The 11,373-nt window shown below is 39.4% G+C and overlaps 1 long non-coding RNA gene across 1 annotated transcript; it reads right to left on the reverse strand.

Annotated features, from left to right (window-relative positions):
• Positions 1–690: 690 nt before the first annotated feature.
• LOC138021827 (uncharacterized) lies at positions 691–7,153 on the reverse strand. Its single transcript, XR_011126457.1, has 2 exons — positions 3,673–7,153; positions 691–2,067 (listed from the first exon to the last, which is right to left on the reverse strand). It is a non-coding gene; the product is annotated as an uncharacterized lncRNA (long non-coding RNA).
• Between the last annotated feature and the right edge of the window lie 4,220 nt (positions 7,154–11,373).

Genomic DNA, 11,373 nt, shown 5'->3' on the forward strand with positions numbered 1-11,373 from the left:
TTCAGGACGGTCGATCGAGCATAAAATATTTTGCCATCGGTAATAAAATCTACGACATGAAAACAACATTTATTTTGAACCACGAATATAAAAAGTTACCATCAGCGAAAAACAGTTTGGGAGATTTTAGTTGTTTTGTTGTAATTGTACAAGTTTGGCTGCACCGAGTAAATCGCACATCGAATTCAGCGAGCGCAGTGATCAAGTTACCGCGTTATTTTACCGCGGCATGTTTACTCGCGAAACAGTGAAGCATCTGTGTCAAATGATGCCAAGCTACCGGGTTTTTGTTTTTGTTAGTTTTCTTTTTATTTCGATTGTTATAAATTTTGACAAGAAATGTGCGAATTCAACACAAAGATCACAATCGCGCAACTCTCAGAGGTTGACCATTGTTTCTGGAAAATCAAAAATTTACTCTCCAAGACAAGGTTATTTATCACCAGGTAATTCCATCGTTTTGGTAATAGCAGCTACTTTATTATTCATCAGCGTCACAATCTTTTGCCGATTTTGGGGGTCATTTTGTTGAAACTCAAGCACGCTTCCAACAGACCTGTTTATTTTCGTGACTAATGCGTTACCACAAAAATTCTCCCCGTATCACATTTCAACACATGTATGCAAATTTGCTAAGCTCGAAAATTACACAACATGATAAATTTACAAAAGCTAGAAATTTCACAGAAATATTTTCCAGCGAAACATTTATTGAAACAAGCAACATATTTGCTATAAGAGGCAAGAAACCCTTCCTATTTCAGTTGCGTGCGTGCAAGCGAAACAAACAATCACAAAGCATATGCAATTAAATAAATTTCTGACAGTTCACATTCAACCCTTTTCGAAAGAACCTTGACCGTAAATAATAAAGCACAAAAGAGACAACAAGCTTTCATTCAAGTAATTTTTCACTGTCACATTTCCAAATATTTTACACCTTTGCTGAGTAGCCTGCGTGGCAGGCGCTAGAAAGGATCCCCTTTCTAGCGCCTGCCACGCAGGCTATTTGCTGAGTTGAGTACAAAATACCGGTAAATGTAAATTGTCAGACAACTAAGATGCGACTTGAGTAAACACTGTGATGCATTCTTGTTGGCGTTCGATTCCTTCAATGTTAATTTGTTAAATCATAGTTAGTAACTATGGTTAAATCCATAAAAAAATTGCTATTTGATTTCCGTGTTTTATATAATACCAAGTTAGTAAAATATTAGAAACAAAGCTCACTTGATATCCAAAGGCGAAAAATGAAATTGTTGTCGAAGACCATTACTCGTCTCTTACAATCCAGATATTTATTTTTCAGCGCTGTCTTGCTCATACAATTGACGATCCATTCTTGAGCTCCATGAGGGTATATTTTGTTTAAAGATCCACTAAAACGCCATTCACGTCAATGACTTATTAGTGAAATTTCCAATTGTTATACTGGAAGACTGTGCAGAGTTGAGAACAGGTAAATACAAATCTGACAAATAGCGAGACAACTGAGATAACAGATCCACTATATGGATTCCTTATCTGTCTTTGTTGAACCCACACTGAGTTACCAGAGAACTGTTCATTTGGTTTGAGTGTTGTACAAAACACCACGCTTGGCAAAATGTTAGGAAGACTGCTCACTTTGATTACGGCTCGACGGGCGACAGATTGTTGTCGAAGTCCATTACTCGTCGCTTCTAACATTCGACCGCCTGTCCTGTCCAGTATCCAATTCGCTTGCCATTATTGAGCTTCATTAGGGTACATTTTGTTATAAGTTCCACTAAAACGCCATTCGCGTTACATGACTTTCGACGCCATTGCCGGTTAAGTTAATCGTTCTACTGTGTCCACCAGAGAAATCTACGCATTTCCCACTACCCTCTCGATCCTAAGAAAATACGCGTAGAAGGCTCTATGCACAAAGACACCACTTAGCAGGGGAGTGACAGGCAGGACTTTTACCGACACGGAAAAAAACTAGATGCTTCTATGAAGCATACACTGGCTTGCCTATGGTACGTGCTACAGAAAATCAGAAGGCACTGAATTGTGTGGTATTGAAATACAGCATTCCAGTCTCTGAAGAATAACAAATAAAAGAGAAGCGAGAAACATTGGCTTCTGGGCTGACATGTTGATAATTTTCAAGTTCCCTCACAACTTCTTTTTACCACAAGTGTGCCCTATGAGCATCCGAAAACTTTGTAATACTAAACTTCACTGAAGTCAAGCCCTGTTTCGCGGGGTTAGTGTTGGGATGGGAGACCAAAACAATAAACCCCTCATAAAAAACAGAAACATCTGACCGAAAATACTATTAACGAACTCAGCAAGGTACAGATTCTGTTAACAAATATTGATGAAAAAGCAAATAAATATTGATACACAGTTTTCAGAAAGAGCAGAAGGAAGTTTCCCGGACGGTCGATCGAGAATAAAATATTTACGACATGAAAACAACATTAATTTTGAACCTTGAATGTAGATCGTTTTCACTGTCACGCAATAAAAAAAATAAATCAAAAACTATCCAGTGCAAAACGCTAAGAAATTGTTATCTTATAGAAGATAAAGAAATAAGACACTTGTCCAAGTTTTAGGCCTCTGCGTTTCCCCAAACTTCAGATATTCGTCGAAATGTTTCGCAGGCCGGAAAATAGTGTAAACATCTGGAACTGACTTTGGCTATCTAGGCGACTGATTATCACTACTGAAAAAACAAGCATTTACATAACCACTTTTCCTATTGCTCTAACTTCTAAAAGGGCTCAAAATCATGAGATAAGTATATATTTTTCAACAAACTTGATCGTAGCTTTGTGTCACGCACCTACATAATCCGGAAATTCAAAATGCTCTGGTTTCCAAACGAAGCACGCTATTGAGCTGTGAAATTGTCAACAGATATAGATATGCCGCCTCTTATGCCTGATGAGGATAAAAACTTTGGTGGATCTTTAGTTTTAGATTTTGGAAGGTGATGACGTCACGTGAAAACGATCTATAGAATATAAAAAGTTACGATCAGCGACAAACATTTTGGGAGATTTTTGCTACGTTCAAGTAAATTGCAAAATCGAAAAGTGACATGGCCGGAATTCAGCGGGCGCCGTGATTACGTTACCGCAGCATGTTTACTCGTCAAACAGTGAAGCATCTGTGTCAAATGATGGCAAGATACCGGGTTTTTAAAAAGTTTCTTTTTCTGTCAAGTGTTATAAAGTTTGACAATGAAATGAGCGAAGTCAAAACAAAGATCACAATCGCCCAACTCTTGTTTATGCAAAGTCAAAATTTACTCTCCAAGACGCGTACGACGTTATTATCACCAGGTAATTCCATCATTTTGGAAATAGCAGCTACTTTATTATTCATCTGCGTCACAAGTTTTCACTGATTTTGGGGCTCATTTTGTTGAAACTCGAGCACGCTTTCAACAGGCCTGTGAAGCCTTCCCGCTTACAGAGCAAAACTAAAAAACTTCTCGCATATCACATTTCAACCTTAAGCTCGAAAATTCAATACACAACATGATATTATAATTCACAAAGGCAGAAAATACCACAGAATCCTTTTCCAGCGAAAGTTTTATTGAAACAAACAACATATTTGCTCTTAGAGGCGAGAACCTCTTCCTATTTCATTGCGTGCGTGAAGACAACAAACTCAATTGTGTCAAATTACCTTGTACTTCAGGTAAATACTGCTCACTTTGATTTCGTCTCGACGGGCGATAGATTGTTGTCGAAGTCCAGTACTCGTCGCTTTTGAGATTCATGCCTAGTTTATCCAACTGACTTTCCATTATTGAGCTCCATAAGGGTATATTTTGTTTAAGGATCCACTAAAACGCCATTCGCGTTGCATGACTTTCGACGCCATTGCAGGCTAAGTTAATGATTCTACTGTGTCCACCAGAGAAATCTACGCAGTTCCACTACCCTCTCGATCCTACGAAAATACGCGCAGAAGGCTCTATCCACAAAGACACCACTTACCAGGGGAGTGACAGGCAAGACTTTTACCGACACGGAAAAAAAAAAAAAAAAAAAAGAAAAAAAATAAAAAAAAGAAAAAAAAGAAAACAAACAAACTAAACGCAGACCTCGACTGGGTTTGCCTTATAAGGCAACCCAGTAACTAGACCCTCCGTGAGGGTACACTGGGTTGCCTGTGGTACGTGCAGCGTTCCACGCAATTTTTTTCAAGTTGGAGGGGGGGGGGGGGGGGTGACCCAGAAGTCGTACCAGAAGTCATACCAGAAGTCATACCAGCAGAGGCCCTTTGGCTCACAGGTCTTCACACGTTCGTACGACGAAACAGATCCTTTTGTGAGGTTAAAAACCTGGCGACCGGCCTATTAATTAATCATTTGTCAGAAAGAAGAAATTCCTGTCCTCTTTAAAAAAAATTGACACGCATTGCTTACGTGTGGTAGTGAAGTAACACAGCGATTTATTCCATAATGTCAACTGAACTGTGTGTTGTCTTCCAGGAGCTTCAAGTTGTCCTTGCGTAATATGTAGCTCTAACAGTGCACGATATTGTTTTGGTATTGTGTATCATTGTAGTGAAATGGTAGAAGTCTTGGGTAAATAGCCTGAGAAGACATGTGGTTACTAGCAAAGTACTGAGCCCAGAAAGATTGAAGAAAATAAATGGGAAGTGAAAAACATTGTCTTCTGGGATGACATGTTGACCGTTGTCTTTGCGTAATATGTAGGTCTAACAGTACACGATATTGTTTTGGTATTGTCTATCATTGTAGCGCCATGGTATAAGTCTTAGATAAATAGCCCCTTGAGAAGACATGTGGTTACTAGCAAAGTACTGAACCCAGAGAGACTGAAGAAAATAAAAGGGAATCGAGAAACATTGGCTTCTGGGCTGACATGTTGATCATGCAACTTCTTTCCACCACAAGTGTAAGCGTGCACTGACAGCATCTGACAGCATCTGAAAGCTTTGTAAACAACAGTTGAAAGCTGAAGTTATTCCTATTCGGCGGGGTTAGTATCTGGATGGGCGACCTAAGAAATATACCACTCAGTAACAGAAGCATAGGACCGAAAATTCTATTTTAATGCTATCAAATGCGAACCAAGCAAGATACAGATTTTGTTAGCTTGCTTTATCCAAAACAAATATTGATGTAAAAGTAAATAAATATGGATACACAGTTTTTAAGAAGAGCAGAAGGAAGTTTCAGGACGGTCGATCGAGCATAAAATATTTTGCCATCGGTAATAAAATCTACGACATGAAAACAACATTTATTTTGAACCACGAATATAAAAGTTACCATCAGCGAAAAACAGTTTGGGAGATTTTAGTTGTTTTGTTGTAATTGTACAAGTTTGGCTGCACCGAGTAAATCGCACATCGAATTCAGCGAGCGCAGTGATCAAGTTACCGCGTTATTTTACCGCGGCATGTTTACTCGCGAAACAGTGAAGCATCTGTGTCAAATGATGCCAAGCTACCGGGTTTTTGTTTTTGTTAGTTTTCTTTTTATTTCGATTGTTATAAATTTTGACAAGAAATGTGCGAATTCAACACAAAGATCACAATCGCGCAACTCTCAGAGGTTGACCATTGTTTCTGGAAAATCAAAAATTTACTCTCCAAGACAAGGTTATTTATCACCAGGTAATTCCATCGTTTTGGTAATAGCAGCTACTTTATTATTCATCAGCGTCACAATCTTTTGCCGATTTTGGGGGTCATTTTGTTGAAACTCAAGCACGCTTCCAACAGACCTGTTTATTTTCGTGACTAATGCGTTACCACAAAAATTCTCCCCGTATCACATTTCAACACATGTATGCAAATTTGCTAAGCTCGAAAATTACACAACATGATAAATTTACAAAAGCTAGAAATTTCACAGAAATATTTTCCAGCGAAACATTTATTGAAACAAGCAACATATTTGCTATAAGAGGCAAGAAACCCTTCCTATTTCAGTTGCGTGCGTGCAAGCGAAACAAACAATCACAAAGCATATGCAATTAAATAAATTTCTGACAGTTCACATTCAACCCTTTTCGAAAGAACCTTGACCGTAAATAATAAAGCACAAAAGAGACAACAAGCTTTCATTCAAGTAATTTTTCACTGTCACATTTCCAAATATTTTACACCTTTGCTGAGTAGCCTGCGTGGCAGGCGCTAGAAAGGATCCCCTTTCTAGCGCCTGCCACGCAGGCTATTTGCTGAGTTGAGTACAAAATACCGGTAAATGTAAATTGTCAGACAACTAAGATGCGACTTGAGTAAACACTGTGATGCATTCTTGTTGGCGTTCGATTCCTTCAATGTTAATTTGTTAAATCATAGTTAGTAACTATGGTTAAATCCATAAAAAAATTGCTATTTGATTTCCGTGTTTTATATAATACCAAGTTAGTAAAATATTAGAAACAAAGCTCACTTGATATCCAAAGGCGAAAAATGAAATTGTTGTCGAAGACCATTACTCGTCTCTTACAATCCAGATATTTATTTTTCAGCGCTGTCTTGCTCATACAATTGACGATCCATTCTTGAGCTCCATGAGGGTATATTTTGTTTAAAGATCCACTAAAACGCCATTCACGTCAATGACTTATTAGTGAAATTTCCAATTGTTATACTGGAAGACTGTGCAGAGTTGAGAACAGGTAAATACAAATCTGACAAATAGCGAGACAACTGAGATAACAGATCCACTATATGGATTCCTTATCTGTCTTTGTTGAACCCACACTGAGTTACCAGAGAACTGTTCATTTGGTTTGAGTGTTGTACAAAACACCACGCTTGGCAAAATGTTAGGAAGACTGCTCACTTTGATTACGGCTCGACGGGCGACAGATTGTTGTCGAAGTCCATTACTCGTCGCTTCTAACATTCGACCGCCTGTCCTGTCCAGTATCCAATTCGCTTGCCATTATTGAGCTTCATTAGGGTACATTTTGTTCTAAGATCCACTAAAACGCCATTCGCGTTACATGACTTTCGACGCCATTGCCGGTTAAGTTAATCGTTCTACTGTGTCCACCAGAGAAATCTACGCATTTCCCACTACCCTCTCGATCCTAAGAAAATACGCGTAGAAGGCTCTATGCACAAAGACACCACTTAGCAGGGGAGTGACAGGCAGGACTTTTACCGACACGGAAAAAAATAAACTAGATGCTTCTATGAAGCATACACTGGCTTGCCTATGGTACGTGCTACAGAAAATCAGAAGGCACTGAATTGTGTGGTATTGAAATACAGCATTCCAGTCTCTGAAGAATAACAAATAAAAGAGAAGCGAGAAACATTGGCTTCTGGGCTGACATGTTGATAATTTTCAAGTTCCCTCACAACTTCTTTTTACCACAAGTGTGCCCTATGAGCATCCGAAAACTTTGTAATATTAAACTTCACTGAAGTCAAGCCCTGTTTCGCGGGGTTAGTGTTGGGATGGGAGACCAAAACAATAAACCCCTCATAAAAAACAGAAACATCTGACCGAAAATACTATTAACGAACTCAGCAAGGTACAGATTCTGTTAACAAATATTGATGAAAAAGCAAATAAATATTGATACACAGTTTTCAGAAAGAGCAGAAGGAAGTTTCCCGGACGGTCGATCGAGAATAAAATATTTACGACATGAAAACAACATTAATTTTGAACCTTGAATGTAGATCGTTTTCACTGTCACGCAATAAAAAAAATAAATCAAAAACTATCCAGTGCAAAACGCTAAGAAATTGTTATCTTATAGAAGATAAAGAAATAAGACACTTGTCCAAGTTTTAGGCCTCTGCGTTTCCCCAAACTTCAGATATTCGTCGAAATGTTTCGCAGGCCGGAAAATAGTGTAAACATCTGGAACTGACTTTGGCTATCTAGGCGACTGATTATCACTACTGAAAAAACAAGCATTTACATAACCACTTTTCCTATTGCTCTAACTTCTAAAAGGGCTCAAAATCATGAGATAAGTATATATTTTTCAACAAACTTGATCGTAGCTTTGTGTCACGCACCTACATAATCCGGAAATTCAAAATGCTCTGGTTTCCAAACGAAGCACGCTATTGAGCTGTGAAATTGTCAACAGATATAGATATGCCGCCTCTTATGCCTGATGAGGATAAAAACTTTGGTGGATCTTTAGTTTTAGATTTTGGAAGGTGATGACGTCACGTGAAAACGATCTATAGAATATAAAAAGTTACGATCAGCGACAAACATTTTGGGAGATTTTTGCTACGTTCAAGTAAATTGCAAAATCGAAAAGTGACAATGCCGGAATTCAGCGAGCGCCGTGATTACGGTACAGCAGCATGTTTACTCGTCAAACAGTGAAGCATCTGTGTCAAATGATGGCAAGATACCGGGTTTTTAAAAAGTTTCTTTTTCTGTCAAGTGTTATAAAGTTTGACAATGAAATGAGCGAAGTCAAAACAAAGATCACAATCGCCCAACTCTTGTTTATGCAAAGTCAAAATTTACTCTCCAAGACGCGTACGACGTTATTATCACCAGGTAATTCCATCATTTTGGAAATAGCAGCTACTTTATTATTCATCTGCGTCACAAGTTTTCACTGATTTTGGGGCTCATTTTGTTGAAACTCGAGCACGCTTTCAACAGGCCTGTGAAGCCTTCCCGCTTACAGAGCAAAACTAAAAAACTTCTCGCATATCACATTTCAACCTTAAGCTCGAAAATTCAATACACAACATGATATTATAATTCACAAAGGCAGAAAATACCACAGAATCCTTTTCCAGCGAAAGTTTTATTGAAACAAACAACATATTTGCTCTTAGAGGCGAGAACCTCTTCCTATTTCATTGCGTGCGTGAAGACAACAAACTCAATTGTGTCAAATTACCTTGTACTTCAGGTAAATACTGCTCACTTTGATTTCGTCTCGACGGGCGATAGATTGTTGTCGAAGTCCAGTACTCGTCGCTTTTGAGATTCATGCCTAGTTTATCCAACTGACTTTCCATTATTGAGCTCCATAAGGGTATATTTTGTTTAAGGATCCACTAAAACGCCATTCGCGTTGCATGACTTTCGACGCCATTGCAGGCTAAGTTAATGATTCTACTGTGTCCACCAGAGAAATCTACGCAGTTCCACTACCCTCTCGATCCTACGAAAATACGCGCAGAAGGCTCTATCCACAAAGACACCACTTACCAGGGGAGTGACAGGCAAGACTTTTACCGACACGGAAAAAAAAAAAAAAAAAAGAAAAAAAATAAAAAAAAGAAAAAAAAAAAACAAACAAACTAAACGCAGACCTCGACTGGGTTTGCCTTATAAGGCAACCCAGTAATAAAAAAAAAATAAGAAAAAGAAAAAACTAGACCCTCCGTGAGGGTACACTGGGTTGCCTGTGGTACGTGCAGCGTTCCACGCAATTTTTTTCAAGTTGGAGGGGGGGGGGGGGGGGGGTGACCCAGAAGTCGTACCAGAAGTCATACCAGAAGTCATACCAGCAGAGGCCCTTTGGCTCACAGGTCTTCACACGTTCGTACGACGAAACAGATCCTTTTGTGAGGTTAAAAACCTGGCGACCGGCCTATTAATTAATCATTTGTCAGAAAGAAGAAATTCCTGTCCTCTTTAAAAAAATTGACACGCATTGCTTACGTGTGGTAGTGAAGTAACACAGCGATTTATTCCATAATGTCAACTGAACTGTGTGTTGTCTTCCAGGAGCTTCAAGTTGTCCTTGCGTAATATGTAGCTCTAACAGTGCACGATATTGTTTTGGTATTGTGTATCATTGTAGTGAAATGGTAGAAGTCTTGGGTAAATAGCCTGAGAAGACATGTGGTTACTAGCAAAGTACTGAGCCCAGAAAGATTGAAGAAAATAAATGGGAAGTGAAAAACATTGTCTTCTGGGATGACATGTTGACCGTTGTCTTTGCGTAATATGTAGGTCTAACAGTACACGATATTGTTTTGGTATTGTCTATCATTGTAGCGCCATGGTATAAGTCTTAGATAAATAGCCCCTTGAGAAGACATGTGGTTACTAGCAAAGTACTGAACCCAGAGAGACTGAAGAAAATAAAAGGGAATCGAGAAACATTGGCTTCTGGGCTGACATGTTGATCATGCAACTTCTTTCCACCACAAGTGTAAGCGTGCACTGACAGCATCTGACAGCATCTGAAAGCTTTGTAAACAACAGTTGAAAGCTGAAGTTATTCCTATTCGGCGGGGTTAGTATCTGGATGGGCGACCTAAGAAATATACCACTCAGTAACAGAAGCATAGGACCGAAAATTCTATTTTAATGCTATCAAATGCGAACCAAGCAAGATACTGATTTTGTTAGCTTGCTTTATCCAAAACAAATATTGATGTAAAAGTAAATAAATATGGATACACAGTTTTTAAGAAGAGCAGAAGGAAGTTTCAGGACGGTCGATCGAGCATAAAATATTTTGCCATCGGTAATAAAATCTACGACATGAAAACAACATTTATTTTGAACCACGAATAATGATATTTTAGAATAAAATAGATGTTAATGCTGGTAAGCAAATACTGGGCAGCGCCTGGGAGGAGAGCGTGACTTCCCATCACGTGACTACCTTATTTGGCTATTTCATTCATCCCGCCATGCGAGCCTTCTCAGTTTGACATTTCCAAAGCTCAACTAGTTCTGTTTTTTCCGTTGAGCAATTTAATCTTTGCTGGGGAATTTGCTGACCTCACAAACGCGGTTTTTTACGCCCCTTGCTATCTCAAACCTTTTATTTATTACTGGAACTCGGGAACAATTTATTGAACGGCTTCACACGGTTGTTCCTTCCGCACCATCTTGTAGCTCGCGTACACCAAGCGTCCATATGACCAGCAAAGAAACGTTCACGCTCCACCGTGAACCCCCCTTTACTTCAAGTGCCTCTGCTGAGGAAGTTTCATCCTATATAGACCCACCAGCAATTGTCACCATCCTTGACGATGCGCTGCTTGAAACAGCGGTCAAAACGGTCAAATTTTATTCCAAGATGGCGTCCAAGCAAGAAGAGCTTCACACACAGACACGTCCCCAACCACGTTAGTCACTCTTATTTCCATCATCGTGGACGAAAATCGAGGAACCCACCGCCAAATCAGTTCCTGCTCCAACCTCAATAGCCTCCGCCTCAATCTGTGCAACCTCGACAAACTCCCGCCATTTGCTACTCACCGACGACTTCGACTTCATCGCCAGCCTTCTCAACCATCCCAGTGCCAGCAACAACATTCCTTCCCCATTTTTCAAGGACAGTCGCCGTTATCAGCACATGTATGTTCCAACCAAAGTTAAAGCGCAACATTAAAGGGTGAGTATGTTGAGTTTGTCGCGGTGCTGCCAGAAAACTCGCG

This window comes from Montipora capricornis, chromosome 10 (assembly GCF_036669925.1).
Source record: "Montipora capricornis isolate CH-2021 chromosome 10, ASM3666992v2, whole genome shotgun sequence".
Taxonomy (NCBI): Eukaryota; Metazoa; Cnidaria; class Anthozoa; order Scleractinia; family Acroporidae; genus Montipora; species Montipora capricornis.